Consider the following 23,018-nt stretch of genomic DNA (forward strand, 5'->3'; position numbering starts at 1 on the left):
TGCAGTGGAATTTATTAAAAAAGGGGGTGACTGTATTGTTGACTGGTTGGTAAGGTTATTTAATGTATGTATGACTCATGGTGAGGTGCCTGAGGATTGGCGGAATGCTTGCATAGTGCCATTGTACAAAGGCAAAGGGGATAAGAGTGAGTGCTCAAATTACAGAGGTATAAGTTTGTTGAGTATTCCTGGTAAATTATATGGGAGGGTATTGATTGAGAGGGTGAAGGCATGTACAGAGCATCAGATTGGGGAAGAGCAGTGTGGTTTCAGAAGTGGTAGAGGATGTGTGGATCAGGTGTTTGCTTTGAAGAATGTATGTGAGAAATACTTAGAAAAGCAAATGGATTTGTATGTAGCATTTATGGATCTGGAGAAGGCATATGATAGAGTTGATAGAGATGCTCTGTGGAAGGTATTAAGAATATATGGTGTGGGAGGAAAGTTGTTAGAAGCAGTGAAAAGTTTTTATCGAGGATGTAAGGCATGTGTACGTGTAGGAAGAGAGGAAAGTGATTGGTTCTCAGTGAATGTAGGTTTGCGGCAGGGGTGTGTGATGTCTCCATGGTTGTTTAATTTGTTTATGGATGGGGTTGTTAGGGAGGTAAATGCAAGAGTTTTGGAAAGAGGGGCAAGTATGAAGTCTGTTGGGGATGAGAGAGCTTGGGAAGTGAGTCAGTTGTTGTTCGCTGATGATACAGCGCTGGTGGCGGATTCATGTGAGAAACTGCAGAAGCTGGTGACGGAGTTTGGTGAAGTGTGTGGAAGAAGAAAGTTAAGAGTAAATGTGAATAAGAGCAAGGTTATTAGGTACAGTAGGGTTGAGGGTCAAGTCAATTGGGAGGTGAGTTTGAATGGTGTGAGGCTGGAGGAAGTGAAGTGTTTTAGATATCTGGGAGTGGATCTGTCAGCGGATGGAACCATGGAAGCGGAAGTGGATCATAGGGTGGGGGAGGGGGCGAAAATTTTGGGAGCCTTGAAAAATGTGTGGAAGTCGAGAACATTATCCCGGAAAGCAAAAATGGGTATGTTTGAAGGAATAGTAGTTCCAACAATGTTGTATGGTTGCGAGGCGTGGGCTGTGGATAGAGTTGTGCGCAGGAGGATGGATGTGCTGGAAATGAGATGTTTGAGGACAATGTGTGGTGTGAGGTGGTTTGATCGAGTAAGTAACGTAAGGGTAAGAGAGATGTGTGGAAATAAAAAGAGCGTGGTTGAGAGAGCAGAAGAGGGTGTTTTGAAATGGTTTGGGCACATGGAGAGAATGAGTGAGGAAAGATTGACCAAGAGGATATATGTGTCGGAGGTGGAGGGAACGAGGAGAAGAGGGAGACCAAATTGGAGGTGGAAAGATGGAGTGAAAAGGATTTTGTGTGATCGGGGCCTGAACATGCAGGAGGGTGAAAGGAGGGCAAGGAATAGAGTGAATTGGAGCGATGTGGTATACAGGGGTTGACGTGCTGTCAGTGGATTGAATCAAGGCATGTGAAGCGTCTGGGGTAAACCATGGAAAGCTGTGTAGGTATGTATATTTGCGTGTGTGGACGTGTGTATGTACATGTGTATGGGGGGGGGTTGGGCCATTTCTTTCGTCTGTTTCCTTGCGCTACCTCGCAAACGCGGGAGACAGCGACAAAGTATAAAAAAAAAAAAAAAAAAAAAAAAAAAAAAAAAAAAAATATAAATAAAAAATAATTATACCCCTTTTGTATTCTTTATATAAATAAAAAATAATTATACCCCTTTTGTATTCTTTATATAAATAAAAAATAATTATACCCCTTTTGTATTCTTTATATAAATAAAAAATAATTATACCCCTTTTGTATTCTTTATATAAATAAAAAATAATTATACCCCTTTTGTATTCTTTATATAAATAAAAATTATACCCCTTTTGTATTCTTTATATAAATAAAAAATAATTATACCCCTTTTGTATTCTTTATATAAATAAAAAATAATTATACCCCTTTTGTATTCTTTATATAAATAAAAAATAATTATACCCCTTTTGTATTCTTTATATAAATAAAAAATAATTATACCCCTTTTGTATTCTTTATATAAATAAAAAATAATTATACCCCTTTTGTATTCTTTATATAAATAAAAAATAATTATACCCCTTTTGTATTCTTTATATAAATAAAAAATAATTATACCCCTTTTGTATTCTTTATATAAATAAAAAATAATTATACCCCTTTTGTATTCTTTATATAAATAAAAAAAATTATACCCCTTTTCTATTCTTTATATAAATAAAAAATAATTATACCCCTTTTCTATTCTTTATATAAATAGAAAATAATTATACCCCTTTTGTATTCTTTATATAAAAAATAATTATACCCCTTTTCTATTCTTTACATAAATAAAAAATAATTATACCCCTATTCTATTCTTTATATAAAAAATAATTATACCCCTTTTGTATTCTTTATATAAATAAAAAAATAATTATACCCCTTTTGTATTCTTTATATAAATAAAAAATAATTATACCCCTTTTGTATTCTTTATATAAATAAAAAAATAATTATACCCCTTTTGTATTCTTTATATAAATAAAAAATAATTATACCCCTTTTGTATTCTTTATATAAAAAATAATTATACCCTTTTGTATTCTTTATATAAATAAAAAATAATTATACCCCTTTTGTATTCTTTATATAAATAAAAAATAATTATACCCCTTTTGTATTCTTTATATAAATAAAAAATAATCATAAATCTTTTCAATTCTTTATATAAATAAAAAATAATTATACCCCTTTTGTATTCTTTATATAGAAAAAAAATAATCATAAATCTTTTCAATTCTTCATATAAATAAAAAATAATTATACCCCTTTTGAATTCTTTATATAAATAAAAAATAATCAAATCTTTTCAATTTTTTATATAAATAAAAAATAATTATACCCCTTTTGTATTCTTTATATAAATAAAAAATAATTATACCCCTTTTGTATTCTTTATATAAATAAAAATAATTATACCCTTGTATTCTTTATATAAATAAAAAATAATTATACCCCTTTTGTATTCTTTACATAAATAAAAAATAATCATAAATCTTTTCAATTCTTTATATAAATAAAAAATAATTATACCCCTTTTGTATTCTTTATATAAATAAAAAATAATTATACCCCTTTTGTATTCTTTATATAAATAAAAAATAATCATAAATCTTTTCAATTCTTTATATAAATAAAAAATAATTATACCCCTTTTGTATTCTTTATATAAATAAAAAATAATCATAAATCTTTTGTATTCTTTATATAAATAAAAAGTAATTATACCCCTTTTGTATTCTTTATATAAATAAAAAATAATTATACCCCTTTTGTATTCTTTATATAAATAAAAAATAATTATACCCCTTTTGTATTCTTTATATAAATAAAAATAATCATAAATCTTTTGTATTCCTTATATAAATAAAAAAATATTATCCCCTTTTGTATTCTTTATATAAATAAAAATAATTATACCCCTTTTGTATTCTTTATATAAATAAAAAATAATATACCCCTTTTGTATTCTTTATATAAATAAAAAATAATTAATACCCTTTTGTATTCTTTATATAAATAAAAAATAATTATACCCCTTTTGTATTCTTTATATAAATAAAAAATAATCATAAATCTTTTCAATTCTTTATATAAATAAAAAAATAATTATAATGTGGATTTTGAAGACGACTTTTTCAGCACGACGGCGCAATTGTATTGTATATAGCTGAATAAATGACGTTTTCAACACGTTTTTGAACACGACGGTACGACCCTTGAACACGACGGTACGACCCTTGAACACGACGGTACGACCCTTGAACACGACGGTACGACCCTTGAACACGACGGTATGTTGCGCGGTACGACCTTGACACGGGTAGGACGGTACGACCCTTGAACACGACGGTATGACCCTTGAACACGACGGTACGACCCTTGAACACGACGGTACGACCCTTGAACACGACGGTGCGACCCTTGAACACGACGGTACGACCCTTGAACACGACGGTGCGACCCTTGAACACGACGGTACGACCCTTGAAGGTACCCTTGCCTGCCTGAGGTGCGTCACACAGCGTCGCATCCCGCCCGCAGCACATCTAGGCTCGTGACGTCACCTCCGGTCACGGCGCCCGGCAGGCCACCACCTGAGCCGGTGACGTCACCACGGAGGGGGGGGGGGTCGGTGTGACGCCACGGGTGATGGTAACGTCATACATAACACGTCAGACGAGTTTGTGGTGTCATATAACGTCACGGGAGTCATTGACGTCACACGAGTTCGCGGCGTCACACTCCACAGCTGGGACGTTACGACACAGGAGCAAGTGGCGTCACATTTATCATAGCATTAGCGTCAAGGGTCATAGCAGTAACGTCACACAATATCGTCACAATGTCACAGCAGTGGCGTCACACACACTTGTGATGACACGTAACAATGGTGTCACACATGATCCCACGTAACAACAAACGTGTCACACACATATCTGAACATTAACTTGTGTTCAAATGTCAACACAAGATTTGTGATGATGTACGTCTGTATGGTTGGCTACCTGACTCTTGTCTTCAATATGACGTAAACAAACAAATGCTACATCTTTACTGACAACATAAACAAATGCTACATCTTTACTGATAACATAAACAAATGCTACATCTTTACTGATAACATAAACAAATGCTACATCTTTACTGATAACATAAACAAATGCTACATCTTTACTGATAACATAAACAAATGCTACATCTTTACTGATAACATAAACAAATGCTACATCTTTACTGATAACATAAACAAATGCTACATCTTTACCGATAACATAAACAAATGCTACATCTTTACTGATAACATAAACAAACAAATGCTACATCTTTACCGATAACATAAACAAACAAATGCTACATCTTTACCGATAACATAAACAAACAAATGCTACATCTTTACTGATAACATAAACAAACAAATGCTACATCTTTACTGATAACATAAACAAACAAATGCTACATCTTTACTGATAACATAAACAAACAAATGCTACATCTTTACTGATAACATAAACAAACAAATGCTACATCTTTACTGATAACATAAACAAACAAATGCTACACCTTTACCGATAACATAAACAAACAAATGCTACATCTTTACTGATAACATAAACAAACAAATGTTTCTCCAGTGTTGTTAATAAGTCATGAGGGGGTACTGGGGTGCGCAGCTCTGCCAACGCTGAATGTGGCATGCATTACCAACAGCCAAAGCTTATTAAAGCTGGCGTCGGGGCAAGCTCAAGCTTACGAGAAATAGACGCCATCCCAAACTCACAGGAATATATTACGTATTTATTTGTTTCCTCGATTATATATATATATATATATATATATATATATATATATATATATATATATATATATATATATATATTCCCCTAAGTGTGTGTGTGTAGAATTCCATAGGTCAAGTCAATATATACAAGTAAGCAGTCTGTGCCTGACCACGCCCTTGGTCATACAGACTGGGGTAAGCACACACGTAAACAATGTCATGAAGGCACACATAATGACAACCGTTGTGAGAACTGAACTACACCAAGTTGATGCCATGAAGGCACACATAATGACAACCGTTGGGAGAACTGAACTACACCAAGTTGACGTAGCGACACTTGGCAACTCTCACCACCACACATTGCCAAGTCTCACTATACAGACACATACACCTGACCTAATCTTGGTGTTTTATACAACATTTTGTGGACGTGGGAGATCCTGGGGGGGTGGGAGGGGGGCGGGGAGTAGCCCTTCAGGAAGACAGTAAGTAGGTTAGGAGTGTGGCTGTGTGGTTGTGGCAACCACCACAATCACATACAGGCGAACGGCCGGCCGGCCACACACTGGCCAATCATGAAACGGTTACTCTCTCAATCCTTCCTACTAACACACACACACACACACGTATATATGGCTCTCACACATGTATATATACATGTATATATGGCTCTCACACATGTATATATACATGAATATATGGCTCAAACATGTATATATACATGTATATATGGCTCACACATGTATATATACATGTATATATGGCTCTCACACATGTATATATACATGTATATATGGCTCTCACACATGTATATATACATGAATATATGGCTCAAACATGTATATATACATGTATATATGGCTCACACATGTATATATACATGTATATATGGCTCTCACACATGTATATATACATGTATATATGGCTCTCACACATGTATATATACATGTATATATGGCTCTCACACATGTATATATACATGTATATATGGCTCACACATGTATATATACATGTATATATGGCTCTCACACATGTATATATACATGTATATATGGCTCACACATGTATATATACATGTATATATGACTCTCACACATGTATATATACATGTATATATGACTCTCACACATGTATATATACATGTATATATGACTCTCACACATGTATATATACATGTATATATGGCTCTCACACATGTATATATACATGTATATATGGCTCACACATGTATATATACATGAATATATGGCTCTCACACATGTATATATACATGAATATATGGCTCTCACACATGTATATATACATGAATATATGACTCTCACACATGTATATATACATGAATATATGGCTCACACATGTATATATACATGTATATATGGCTCTCACACATTTATATATACATGTATATATGGCTCTCACACATGTATATATACATGAATATATGGCTCTCACACATGTATATATACATGAATATATGGCTCTCACACATTTATATATACATGTATATATGGCTCTCACACATTTATATATACATGAATATATGGCTCAAACATGTATATATACATGTATATATGGCTCACACATGTATATATACATGTATATATGGCTCTCACACATGTATATATACATGAATATATGGCTCAAACATGTATATATACATGTATATATGGCTCACACATGTATATATACATGTATATATGGCTCTCACACATGTATATATATATATGAATATATGGCTCACACATGTATATATACATGAATATATGGCTCTCTCACACATGTATACATGAATATATGGCTCTCTCACACATGTATACATACATGAATATATGGGTCTCACACATGTATATATACATGATATATATGGCTCTCACATGTATATAACGAATATATGGCTCTCACACATGTATATATACATGTATATATGGCTCTCACACATGTATATATATGATATATATGGCTCTGACACATGTATATATACATGAATATATGGCTCACACATGTATATATATATATATATATATATATATGATATATATGGCTCTCACACGTATATATACATGTATATATGGCTCTCACACATGTATATATGACATATATGGCTCACACAGGTATATATACATAAATATGTGGTTCTCACGCATGTATATCAACATGAATATGTGGCTCTACACACATGTATATATATATATATATATATATATATATATATATATATATATATATATATATATATATATATATATATATATATGGCTCACACATGTATGAAGGCACATGAATATAGAATATACTGCTCTCACGTGTATGAAGGCACATATACATAGATTGCGCACATACATATGAAAGCACATACATACACGATTATACTGCTCTCATATACATACATGTTAAAAACACAATATACATAATCACACAAGTATGAATATCTACATATTCAAGTCAGCCATACACAAGCCTGGCAACACACGTGGAATACATACACAAATACGTCCACAACCCTGGACCCTACACACACACACACACACACACTCACACACATACACACACACACACACACACACACACACACTCACACACATACAGACACACACACACACACACATACACACACACACTCATACACACACACACACACACACACACACACACACACACACACACACACACACACACACACACACATACATACACACACACACACACACACCATCATGCAAAGTGACCTGCCTGACGGCATGCAGATGAGCGACCTTACCTTGGTGCATGGCGGGGCAAAAGGGGATCTAAATGCTTTCTAATCGCCATTAAGTAACCATCATGCGCACCCCAGGCCAGCAGGGCCACCCTCACACATGAATATGAAGAAAGTCATTTGCAGAATTTCATTATGGAGAGTGACGTCATTACCGAGGAAATTAACACACCCAGGAGACGTCTCCTACTACCCCCCACCCCACATTCTCACGGGAAACGGCGATCAAGTATAATATATATATATATATATATATATATATATATATATATATATATATATATATATACATATATATAAAATTTTTGTGGGGCCTGGATGTGGAAAGGGAGCTGTGGTTTCGGTGCATTATACATGAAAGCTACCTCGCACACATGCGGGGGGAGGGGGTTGTTATTTCATGTGTGGCGGGGTGGCGACGGGACTGAATAAGGGCAGACAGTATGAATTATGTACATGTGTGTGTGTATATATATATTTATATATATATATATATCTATATATATATATATATATATATATATATATATATATATATATATATATATATATATATATATATTTTTTTTTTCATACTGTTCGCCATTTCCCGCGTTAGCGAGGTAGCATTAAGAACAGAGGACTGAGCCTTTGAGGGAATATTCTCACTTGGTCCCTTTCTCTGCTCCTTCTTTTGGAACATTAAGAACGAGAGGGGAGGATTTCCAGCCACCCGCTCCCTCCCCTTTTAGTCGCCTTCTACGACACGCAGGGATACGTGGGAAGTATTCTTCCCCCCCTATCCCCAGGGATATATATATATATATATATATATATATATATATATATATATAAACTATCCACGCTAGTAAGAGCTGGAACAGGGAAACTGGAAATCCTCTCCTCCTGTATTACTTTCCAAAGCAAGGAACAGAGAAAGGAGCCAAGTGAGGTTTTCTTTTTTGCCTCTGAGGTTCAGTCACCTGTTCCTGGGGCTACCTCGCTCTCACGGGAAATGGCGAATATGACACGATATATATATATATATATATATATATATATATATATATATATATATATATATATATAAAATATATATATATATATATATATATATATATATATATATATATATATATACAATATATAAAATATATATATATATATATATATATATATATATATATATATTATATATATATATATATATATATATATATATATGTATATATACATAGAGAGAGAGAGAGAGAGAGAGAGAGAGAGAGAGAGAGAGAGAGAGAGAGAGAGAGAGAGAGAGAATCATATTATCATCGTTCTTTCCTACTTGTATGATGATGTTACATGTATTTGTGGAGCTGAGGCAGGAACATGCCACATCCACTTTACATGGTTACCCGACCTGTCACACTATCATTACTACATAACACTCACAATACAATTAAACATTAATCCACGGGTTCCTTCAGCTCCAAAGCCGCGCTACAATCAGCTGCAGGGGTAGGAGGCACTTGTTTGAAGAGGGAACCTCCCGGAGATGATTGTCTCGACAACTGGCGATTGTAGTTATATAGCCTCAATCAGGCGGAATCCGGTAACACACACACAATATATATATATATATATATATATATATATATATATATATATATATATATATATATATATATATATATATGAGTCCAGGGGAAAATGAAACACTAAGTTCCCAAGTGCAGTTTCGTGTAATAATCACATCATCACGGGAGACACAAGAGAGAAATATAACAGTCACTTGATATACAACGAAGACACGTAGCTCGGACGAAGACACATAGCTAGGACGCCATTTGGTAAACATGTTATATATCAAGTGACTTATATATCTATCTTGTGTCTCCCCTGATGATGATGCGATTATCATGCGAAACTGCACTTAGCAACTTAACGTGTTTCATTTTCGTTTGGACTCATAGGAATATACTTGATCACGCGCAAATCTGATCATATATATATATATATATATATATATATATGAAACGAACAAACACTCACGACAGGTGTAGAGAACCCCTTAATATGTACTGACATGTGTTCACATACCATCAACGTCATAACAACATATGTCTAGCAACCATCAATATGAACTAACAAACAAAACCTATCAATACGTCCTAACAAACAGGTGTTGACAAATCAATATAAACAGGTGTTGACATACCATCAACGTACACTAACAACAGGTGTAGATAAACCATCAATATATGCAGGTGTTTACAAACCATCAATAAACACTAACAACAGGTGTAGATAAACCATCAATATAAACAGGTGTGGACAGACCATCAATACACACAGATAACAGGTGTAAACAGGTGCTGTGCAACAGTTTGACAACAGATTACTACAACAGAAACCAAGAACCAAATCACAATATGGTCTTACAATCATAAGAAAAGTGTTGTAGGAAAATATCAAGAATTGTGTCCAAACTCTCTCTCTCTCTCCCAGCCATCTGGGTCTCAACACTTGTATATCATGGTATAGTATTAGTTCCAGCCATCAAACAACCTCTTGCTCCCTAACAATCCAACTGCTAGTTATATTGCCCTTCATCACCCCCTCGTCCTTCCGATACACACAGGTGCACACGAGTGTACACGGTGGGGTGTACTGGAATGGCCTCTTAGAATGTATATAATTAGAAACAAAAATTGATTTTCCCTGTGTATAAGATACCCTTCGTCTATACAGTATTACTGAGGACATTTAAACTGAAAATACGCCGGGAAAAACGCATATATATATACATCCCATGAGTTTATCTTCACCGGCAGATATCTTAAATAACGCGTACAGAAACATGTGAAAGGTAAAGTAATAGATGAAAGAAATGTAATTTAGGAAATACTGTACATTTTACCTTTACCCATTGCCATACAACGCGGAACCTGAAATTTAAATGCATCATAATACATCGGTGTGAAAACATTTGTATTAACTGTTCTAATAAACTACAATAGAGAGAAAATCGGGGAAAATCTGGGCGTTGGAGAAGGTTGGATGGTGTGGGGGATGATGAGGGAGGGGGGAGAGATGTTGGAGAATGTGGTGGAGTGAGTGAGGGAGAAGGTGAGCGTCGACAACAGTGGCCCACTACCACTACCTGGTTCCTCCTCCTCCTCCTACCTGTTGTTTTCGTGCTGTACTTCCCCGACGGTCGGCCGTTCCTCTCACCACACACACAGCCGTTCCTTTCTGATTTATACACTCCACGACAGGCATATATATCTATTATATCCCTCCACTAACTTCTCCCCAAACTTTCTCTCACCAGGGGATCAAATAAAGGTCGTTACAGCCAGAGCGACACACACCCCGAACCACCTTCACTAACTGCCAGCGCCAAACTCGCCGCCACACCTGAGTGGAGCTTTCTCCCAGCCCACCCCCTCAGCCTGAGACCCAGCCTCCCATTGGCCGGGACGTCTGTAAGCCGCAAGCTCATTGGTTCCCGCTCTTCCCCCCACCAACCCACCTCCCCCATGGATTTCTTGATAACCAGGCCGACGGAGACTCCAGGGCTCAGTTGAGAGGGACGCTGCACCGGGAGGTAACATGCCTTAGACTTTTTCCCGCGCAGGTGTCCACTCGGCCCACCGCGGACAAACACCTGTCAAGATGCGCTCTTTTGACCGTTCTCCCTGACCGACACGCTCGCTCGCTCGCCGCCTTTGCCCGCCCACGGTGATTTCAGTTGAATTAAATACTGGAGAATAATATATATATATATATATATATATATATATATATATATATATATATATATATATATATATATATAATTTTTTTTCAAACTATTCGCCATTTCCCGCGTTAGCAAGGTAGCGTTAAGAACAGAGGACTGGGCCTTCGAGGGAATATGCTCACCTGGCCCCCTTCTCTGTTCCTTCTTTTGGAAATTAAAAAAAAAAGAGGGGAGGATTTCCAGCCCCCCGTTCCCTCCCCTTTTAGTCGCCTTCTACGACACGCAGGGAATACGGGAGAAGTATTCTTTCTCCCCTATCCCCAGGGATATATATATATATATATATATATATATATATATATATATATATATATATATATATATATATTCTTTCTTTTAAACTATTCGCCATTTCCCGCGTTAGCGAGGTAGCGTTAAGAACAGAGGACTGGGCCTTTTTTGGAATATCCTCACCTGGCCCCCTCTGTTCCTTCTTTTGGACGGAGCAATATAATCTTAATGTTTTTCAGAAGTGTCTGCATATGCTCACAATATATATATATATATATATATATATATATATATATATATATATATATATATATATATATATATTTCTTTCTTTTTCTTTTAAACTATCCGCCATTTCCCGCATTAGCGAGGTAGCGTTAAGAACAGAGGACTGGGCCTTTGTGGAATATCCTCACCTGGCCCCCCTCTGTTCCTTCTTTTGGAAAACTAAAAAAAAAGAAAAAAAAAACGAGAGGGGAGGATTTCCAGCCTCCTGCTCCCTCCCCTTTTAGTCGCCTTCTACGACACGCAGGGAATACGTGGGAAGTATTCTTCATCCCCTATCCCCAGGGATAATATATATATATATATATATATATATTTTGCTTTGTCGCTGTCTCCCGCGTTTGCGAGGTAGCGCAAGGAAACAGACGAAAGAAATGGCCCAACCCACCCCCATACACATGTATATACATACGTCCACACACACAAATATACATACCTACACAGCTTTCCATGGTTTACCCCAGACGCTTCACATGTCCTGATTCAATCCACTGACAGCACGTCAACCCCGGTATACCACATCGATCCAATTCACTCTATTCCTTGCCCTCCTTTCACCCTCCTGCATGTTCAGGCCCCGATCACACAAAATCTTTTTCACTCCATCTTTCCAAATCCAATTTGGTCTCCCACTTCTCCTCGTTCCCTCCACCTCCGACACATATATCCTCTTGGTCAATCTTTCCTCACTCATTCTCTCCATGTGCCCAAACCATTTCAAAACACCCTCTTCTGCTCTCTCAACCACGCTCTTTTTATTTCCACACATCTCTCTTACCCTTACGTTACTTACTCGATCAAACCACCTAACACCTCACATTGTCCTCAAACATCTCATTTCCAGCACATCCATCCTCCTGCGCACAACTCTATCCATAGCCCACGCCTCGCAACCATACAACATTGTTGGAACCACTATTCCTTCAAACATACCCATATGAATATATATATATATATATATATATATATATATATATATATATATATATATATATATATTTCATGCTATTTGCCATTTCCCGCATTAGCGAGGTAGCGTTAAGAACAGAGGACTGGGCCTTTGACAGAATATCCTCACCTGGCCCCCTTTTCTGTTCCTTCTTTGGGAAAAAAAAAAAAAAATGAGAGGGGAGGATTTCCAGACCCTCGCTTATATATATATATATATATATATATATATATATATATATATATATATATATATAATATTCATACTTACTTGCCACTTCCCAAGTTAATAAGGTAGCGCCAAGAATACAACAAAGATATGGCCTCATTAATTCACATCCGCTCTACCACCGAAATCCCCCCCCCCCCCCCCTCATCCACAACAGTGCAACAAGACCTTTCCATGGTTCCCCAGACCGCTTTATATACACCCTGATTTCATCCTACTGGCAAGCACGTCGTCCCCCGTATGCCGCATCGCCCCAATTCCTTCTGTATCCCTTTCACGCCTCGCACCCTCCTGGCTGTTCAGGCCCCGAGTTTTCAAATCATCTCTCACTCTTGACAACGACGTTGCGACCCTGTAAACCGACGCCATAACCTGTGACGTGACGTACAAGGGTCAGAGAAGAGGTCAGGGTCATTCACACACCAAGGTCTCACAGTCGGGCTTGAGGGATGAAAATGTCTTCGCAACGAATGACAATATCGCTCTTTACTGTCCCAGAGCTGGGATGTATCGTTCTTCATTGTCCCATAGCTGGGATGTATCTCTCTTTACCGTCCCAGAGCTGGGATGTATCGTTCTTCATTGTCCCATAGCTGGGATGTCTCTCTCTTTACCGTCCCAGAGTTGGGATGTATGTCTTTACTGTCCCAGAGCTGGGATATATCTCTCTTTACCGTCCCACAGCTGGGATGTGTCTCTACTGTGCCAGAGCTGGGATGTATCTCTCTTTACTGTCCCAGGGCCGGAATGGACTTCCAATAAATGTACTAAGATCTTTACTGAAATGAAATTCATTGACATGTGACCCAACACAGACTTCACAACAACAACAGGGTGTCTCTATGTTGACCAGACCTGTTGGTCGCTGGCAGTATAAACAGATGTTTCTACCGTGGTAAAAACAGATCAACGGTAAGTCTACGTTGATATGAACAGAACAACGGCGAGTCTCTACGGATGTGTAAACAGAACAACAGTAAGTCTACGGTGGTATAAACAGAACAACAGTAAGTCTACTTTTGTATAAACAGAGCAACAGTAAGTCTACTGTTGTATAAAAAGAACCAACAGTAGATCTCTACTGTTGTATAAACAGAACAACAACAGTTGTCTAAGAAGCTGTACTTCACGACTGTAAGGTCCTTCCCAATCACCTAAAAGTATAGTACATAACGTTATCATTAAATAGCATCACACACACACACACACACACACACACACACACACACACACACACAAAGGGAATAAATAAGATGCGGTTATTCCCTGTCACTCTCAAAAGTTAACGTCTTTCGCCGTCAGATGGCGTGCACGTCACCTTACGACACCCCTCCACCCAGAGCAGGATCTTATACATGAGTCAGATCACAGGGGAAGATAAATATCATACATACACATTATGATCCAGGCAGCTCACACCAGAATGGTGCAATCTGCAGTGAACCAATTCCAATGAAGGCATCCACACTGTCACTTATACAAAGTCAAAAGATCTTTTCATCCAGTGATATGGTTCGGTCATGTAGAAAGGATGAGTGAGGAGAGGTTGACCAAGATTCATTAGGTCGTAAGTGGATGTAGTAAGAGGAGAAGGGAAGATATTTACTTCCCAGACCACCTCTCATGGACCTTGGCTCTGTGTGGCTAGGCATTCATTACAGGAGGCTTTGGGGTACCTGGGCCTTGAACACCCAGGAAGGATCGAAATGGGATCATGAGATGGAATAAATTGGATCGCTGTGGTAAGCAGGGAGAGACGTGTAATCCATGGCCTGAAGTAAGGTTATAGTAGAGTGGTTAAGGTAAACAATGTTGTAATGTGTGGGTCTTGACTGTGGACACACAACTTCATGTGTGTAAATTAAGCCATTGTTCGCTTGATCCTGACACTACCTAGCCTAGCCGAAATGGTAACCCTGTGCGACCAAATAATCCTATCTTAAATGACCACTACACACACCATAATGAACGCCATCCAACACCATAACAAAACTTATTACATATCTTGCGTCTCTTCTCGGAAGTTCGAGAGAAGCTTCGAGAATGATGTTTATAATGAACTGTAACGTTGTGAGACTAGGCATAACTCCGCCCTATCTAGCAACACAACACAATGCCGCACGCGTACATACCACACCGTTGACATCATCATCCATATTTATAACAACACCCTGTCAACAACAACAACTCCAAGACGTCACACCCGGATCACAACACACTGATAAGTCTCAGACATCGGGGTTCGAACCCACACCCAATGGCTTCAGACGTCAACCAGCCGGGGATTGGGATGGTCACACTAACACCACAATGTTGTCAAGTGTGAACTAGGGTGTCTTAACCCCATACTTACTTACAACTCGGCCCAAGACAAGGCTAAATCTGCCATCCCAACCCTAATCTTCACCCTTGACTTCTAACTCTACCTGTATAGCATGTCTACCTTTTCAACCTGACGCATATATATATATATATATATATATATATATATATATATATATATATATATATATACACACACACTAGGCCATCGTTCCTCGTATTAAGTCGTGCGCAAGGGTCGTACAGTCGTGCTCAAAGGATCGTACCGTCGTGCCCTGATCAAGGAACGTACCGTCGTGCGCAAGGATCGTATCGTCGTGCATTGATCAAGAGTCGTACCGTCGTGCTCAAGGATCGCATACGTCGTGGCACAAGACGGCATCATCTTGCGTAAGGGAATTCAAGATGGTGACTCTTCCCTCCCAAGTCAAGACATCACCTTGGGACCCCGGGAAACAATTGGTCTGGTGACACGACCACACATCCGCTACCAAGGTGTCACTACACCCCCTCAACACCAACACAGGAAATACACAACAGGACGGACACATCTACCTCAACACGGAAACTCAATCTAACTCACCAGAACCCACCTAAACGAAACAGAAATACCTCAACCAATATATAACTTAACACAATCTAACGTCAAACATGTCTGTAAGAATATATATATATATATATATATATATATATATATATATATATATATATATATATATATATATATATATATATATATATCATGAGAAAGTGCTATTATCCAAATCATTAAACAAGTAAACAAAGTCAGCTGCTTCACAAACCAATAGTCGTTTGTCAGTAATATTTATTTCATAAAGATTACCTCTATGTTGAACACCTTCTCCAAGTGTATTCCAATAGATTCCTTAAATCTGCCACATTCGTAAGAACATTGACACACACACACACACACACACACACCGGCCTCAAGCAGGTAGCAGACATCACACCAGCACAGGAAACTTGATGGCTGACGTACTACTACCATGTAAAGATTGACAAATGTCAACCTAGACCAGTATGTCTTGTGTACACATTGATAATAATAATAATAACTTACAACATGTCTGGTGTCATAACGGAAGGCAAAATACTAACCATGATGCATTGAAATTATTACTCAACACATTTACTAAAATTTATCATTAAATGTGTAACGAGTTATACACAGGAAATATATATATATATATATATATATATATATATATATATATATATATATATATATATATATATATATACTAATCTAAATCACCCACAAAAGTAAATGCAAGCAATATATAAAGTATATCAAAATACGTCACAATAAATATACATAACGATAAAGTATCCAAAGTATCAAAATACGTGTGACAGTAAATATCATATATATACTAAAATGGACATAAAATATCAAAATATATATATATATATATTCCTATGAGTCCACGGGGAAAATGAAACACGAAAAGTTCCCAAGTGCACTTTCGTGTAATAATCACATCATCAGGGGAGACACAAGAGAGGAATATAAGTCAGTCGATATACATCGAAGAGACGAAGCTAGGACGCCATTTGGACAATCACATGTTTACCAAATGGCGTCCTAGCTTCGTCTCTTCGATGTATATCAACTGACTGTTATATTCCTCTCTTGTGTCTCCCCTGATGATGTGATTATTACACGAAAGTGCACTTGGGAACTTTTCGTGTTTCATTTTCCCCGTGGACTCAGAGGAATATCTTGATCACGCGCAAAACTGTGATCCTTTCCAATATATATATATATATATATATATATATATATATATATATATATATATATATATATATATATATATATCAAAATGTCAAAATCAATATTACTTTCCCAATGAAATCATCCGATATCACAAGTTGTTATAACCTACAAGTCGCACACATTTCATCTCAACAACCACCAGCAAAAACCTTCCTTAATTCTCATGAGAATATTCCAATATATCACAGAAGGGAAACACTTCCAACAAGCAAACATGATAGCTCTGTTGACGGACGGGTAAGAAGGGCCAAGGAATGATACTCGCCAGCCTCTCCTGCTGACGTCATCACTATGAAGGACATGCAAGAACACTAACTTGCACTTGTGAATTATCAATGTGCCAGGAAGTAATTTCAATTATCCTCAGTACACGAAGGAATGTAATCATTCGTGGATGAGCTCACTCTCCAGTGGTCCATGACTTCCCTGCTACTGATTGTAACGCAACCTGACGGCTTAAATAAACCTTTAAAGAGGTCCTGGGTTTGTATGATATAACGACAAATCTTGATGAATACATGTTCGCTTTTTCCCGGGAGAGGGAGGTAGCGTCTAGAACAGTTAACTAAGCCTAACAGATCCTCATTTGACTTTCCCAATGATCGACACTCCGGGGAAAAATACACGAGGGGAAGAATTCCAGTCCTCACGCATACACTACATGTTTCATTCACGTTAACTTTAGACCGAAGGCAGCAACCAGGTTTCCACGAACCTAGTCGCTCCATAACGGGCGGCCCATCTAATGCATAATGGTCAGCAACGCCAACAGCTGCACCATGGAGATCGATTATATATATATATATATATATATATATATATATATATATATATATATATATATATATATATATATATATATATATATGGCGACTAAAAGGGGAGGGAGCGGGGGGCTGGAAATCCTCCCCTTTTTTTTTTATTTTCCAAAAGAAGGAACAGAGAAGGGGGCCAGGTGAGGATATTCCCTCAAAGGCCCAGTCCTCTGTTCTTAACGCTACCTCGCTAACGCGGGAAATGGCGAATAGTTTGAAAAGAAAATATATATATATATATATATATATATATATATATATATATATATATATATATAAGAGAATGGAAAAGGATCTATATGTTGTGAACCCAATGCACAACCAGGAATCGAACATGTCCACTCCACCCCAAGGTTACTGTGAATGCATCATGGTCAGCAATGCTAACAGCTGCATTCGAAAATCCTATCCTTACTTAAATCAATAAATAAAATGGTCCACTTTTAACAGCAACACACGAGCACAAAATTAAAGGCAGTAATAATTGAATATATGCCTTGTATTGGTTTTCCACACGTGTGTGTCTGACCTTGATTCATGTGTTGTATTGATGATTCGACAATGTCATTGTACATATCTACACCGACTTCGTTTTCATATAGGCTTCCAAATTCTAGACATCACCAGACATTGGTGGCTATCATCTTGCTGACCAGTTACTATATAGGAGTCCTGCATTATCTAGCCGACTATATCTTACCTTCGTTAACGTTAATTGTACCTATCACGACCTCTGGGTTAATATTTAACTCATCGATGCTGATCAATCTAGCAAATATGATTGTAACGCTGGTCAGGTGTGGCTAATACAGACCTGATTAACCTGTTTTTGGCAAAGGTTAAATTAACGTTAATCACATAACTAGCCTTACCCAGTTCAAAGCATCGTAATACTGAAATCAGAGCCATCTTGACCTAACCTGTTCCCTGGAGGCTTGAGTGCTGTCAATAAACCAGAATTGTACAATAAAATAAAAAAAAAAATTCAACCCTTTTCCTTAAGTTTGATATTCAAGTGTAGTAGTAACAGGCCAATGATCCTGAGCCACGTAAGTAACATGCTATTTTGCTATACAGTTTACCAACCTTTCTCTACACTTTAATACATTTATGATTTACTTTTTTATTAGTTTTTGACAACAAATTATTCCAAGATCATTTCTGAAGGTGAAAAATCAATCTTAAATGCGTTTAGGCAACCATGACGTAAGTGTAGGCAAAGTGATGGTTTGACTGAGTCATTCATTAGCTTTAACTATCCAACCACTATAAGCTTAGTTACAGGGAGGGTCAAGTGGGGTCAAGTGTCACTTGTAGTGTAACCTCGCACTACACTGCCGCTCAAGTTCCCTTTTTTAACTTAAGCTGATGTACTTTGTCACATACACACATATCACAAACACATATACATTACATAACATTTAACTCACGAGTCATTTTTCTCGACTAACTACATCATTGGTGCTCGTTAGTAGGTAGTTAATTACCTGGACGTAACTTAGAGGTGATTAAGAAGGAAATTAATCAATTCGTTGGCAAAATAACGCTGGGAAACATGGCTACTACTATACCTAGAGATACCTGAGGATATGAGTAGGAAATAAAGATATTAAGACTATTCACTAATTGTTCAAGTAAGGCAGATAGATCAATAAACTAATAATCAATGATAATGTGATTCATCAAAAATACGTAATGGCGAAAGACACCTTTCTCAAACATGTCTTGACCAAATAAATACTTTGGAAAGAATATAAGTTTTCCCTCATGAACTACCACTCACCTTCCAATCTTTGAAGTGTATTGTTTCCAGATACACAGAAAAAGTACACTTTCATGGCAGAAAAACGATGAACCACGTCACTCATGTTTACCACTTGAAGGCGGGAACGGCCCTTGGTCTCGTCTCGAGCTGCATGTCTGAAATGTTTCAATCTAAACCATGCTTATGGTCACAATCGGTAATCCCGTGACTACTTTACATCTAAATAATATTGTATTATAGAATTCACGATGTATTTTATTGTTTCTTGAGTTATCACATATGAAACCTTTTCGTTGCATTAATCAAATTAAACCCAAGCCATAGCCAATCAACACCACTGAATCATGTCTTTCCAATATTTTTTTGTGCTTAATTTTACAAAAATAGCAAACATAATTTCTATGAAGAAAATAATACAGGATACAGAGATTGAATTCTACCATAAATCTTATTGCAACAAAATACTTGGTGTAAATATTGTAAGACCTTACCATTTTCAGTTCTTCAAAATGAGTTCTATTCACATGAAACACGGTTACTTCCGTGCCTAATTAAAAAAAAATATATAAATTCATCCAACATTTTGCATATTCAATGAAAGAGTCTATCATCACTAATTGATCGATTACCAGACCGTTGATTAGCTATGTTGGACACTATGGGCAACCTTTTTGAACACCACACACTCACCAAACAACCAATGTCTACTAATAAAATTCACAGATATGCTCCTTCCCAACTACATTATAAGATTCTTTGAAAATCTTATCTCACACCATAATAGACACCCACTGACTTGCAACCCAGTATTCCCATGATCCTCATATTTACCTTCCTCACCAACTCATCTATAAACACATTTACCAGCCATGGCGACATCACACACCCTTAACAATGAACCAGCCTCACCTGGAACCACTCACTCTCCTCTCTTCCCACTCGCACAAATGCCATACTTCATGAAAAACTTACTGTTTCAAACAGCTTCCCACCCACACAATATATTTGAAGCATCCTTTATTCGGCAACTCTATCAACCCTATCACATACTTCTTCCAGCTCCAAAAATGACATATGCAAATCTTTTACTATAAGCAGTTTTCACAGAATATAAAAACAAACACCTGACTCATCCTTTAATACTCCTCAAGCCACATTTACCTTCTATAAACTGTATTAGTCATGTAGTTTAATAAGGTATCATTTTTTCTCAAAGCCTATACTCAAGTTATAAAAAAAAATATATTGACAAAAACTAACAAAATACATAAGAATAAAATACGTCAACAAAATTAGGCTTACAATATATACTCAACCTGCAAAGACACATGATAAGACCTAAAGTGAAATACATCACATTATAGAAAATTCTGTATTGATACTCCATAGTCAACATTTACTAGGTAAGATCCACTGTGTAGTTGTAAGCCACTTCTGGTATATAGTTTCCTGTAATTACAAGGCAGTGGCTACTTTGCCAATTGCCGCAAGTTTATTTTGCTTACTTTGTTATTAGATATATTGGCTTTTATCATCTTTTTCCATTTATCACTATCTATATCTCAGATGCCTGTTACCTTAAGCGGTGGAAACAGTAAAAGTCTCCATAACTGGGGAACTCCAGTGTTGCTTCTTAGCCTTTAATGCCTCACCCTTAACAGGCCACTGGCAAAGGACAATCCTAGCATAATGTTTCCTGAGCCTCCTTACCTAATTCCCAACAATGGGATGTTGCCCTTAACCCTATCCTATCTCACTGTAAACTAGTAGTCATGCAAGTGTAAATGAACAATGGGGAAAATAAAGTTCACAGCAAAATAAAACTTGTCTCGTCAGTGCCACCTAATGAGCAAGTTAACCAGTACATGAGTTTGCATTTTCTTACATTGAATTTGAAGTATAGTTTCAGATTTAAAGATCAGGTCAGTTTACTGTTGAAGGCCAACAGGCAGACAAGCTAGCAAGGTGCACTATAAGCTCCCTACATGCAACATTACTAAGTAAGGCAGCATTCCCAACATAAGAAAATATCCCAATTTGCAATAATTTCTTTTCATCACATCTGACAAAGATCAAAGTATACTTTGGAAAATGTTTACATTCCCTAAACCATAGTTCTTGGAAACAAGTTTAAGCCAATATAGAAATTTTACAGCAGAAAATGTTTTAATTCTGTTTTTCAGTAAAAATCTTCATTAATCTGACAACTGCAGTTATGGAATAAAGATTATAGCAGTATCTTCAGTCCTAAAATAAAATTTACAAAAGGAGAAAAAGCCTAGCTAACTGACTGCTTTCCGATGGCTGTTATAAAAGTGCAAGAATCAAAGTACATCATTATACTCACATTTTGTGGAGGAGTGGAGGTTTGGCACGTGCAATTTTCTTGATTTTTTTCTTTGTTGTAAAAGTGCAAGAACCAAAGCCCATCATTATATTCACATTTCAAGGAGATTTGGCACGTGGTATTTTCTTGATTTTTTAGGTTACTATCTCACCATACAGAGGCATCAGGATAATAAGAGCAAATGAAGTCATCATTTTACTAGAAAGATATACTGCTACAATAATCAGTATAAATATCTTTGAGTTAAAAATAGTACCAAGTACAATCTAAATATTTTTCAGTACAACACACACACTGGTGAGAATGCTTATGCAAAATCTATGGCTCAATCACAGTTTTTGTAGTATTCCCTTAGTTACAATGCACAGTATAAAAGCTTTT

General features: G+C 36.7%; 1 protein-coding gene across 5 annotated transcripts in view; it reads right to left on the minus strand.

Moving 5' to 3' along the window:
* Positions 1-20,392, minus strand: part of LOC139761184 (uncharacterized) — a 150,174-nt gene extending 129,782 nt beyond the window's left edge. For 4 of the 5 annotated variants that reach the window (XM_071685177.1, XM_071685176.1, XM_071685180.1 and 1 more), the window contains exon 1: positions 11,276-11,528. The gene's annotated coding sequence lies outside the window, so the exon portion shown is untranslated. Of the gene's footprint in view, positions 1-11,275; positions 11,529-20,308 lie in introns of those variants that run through there. The other variant, XM_071685178.1, reaches the window with a different exon arrangement.
* Positions 20,393-23,018: the final 2,626 nt, after the last annotated feature.

This window comes from Panulirus ornatus, chromosome 39 (genome assembly GCF_036320965.1).
Source record: "Panulirus ornatus isolate Po-2019 chromosome 39, ASM3632096v1, whole genome shotgun sequence".
Taxonomy (NCBI): Eukaryota; Metazoa; Arthropoda; class Malacostraca; order Decapoda; family Palinuridae; genus Panulirus; species Panulirus ornatus.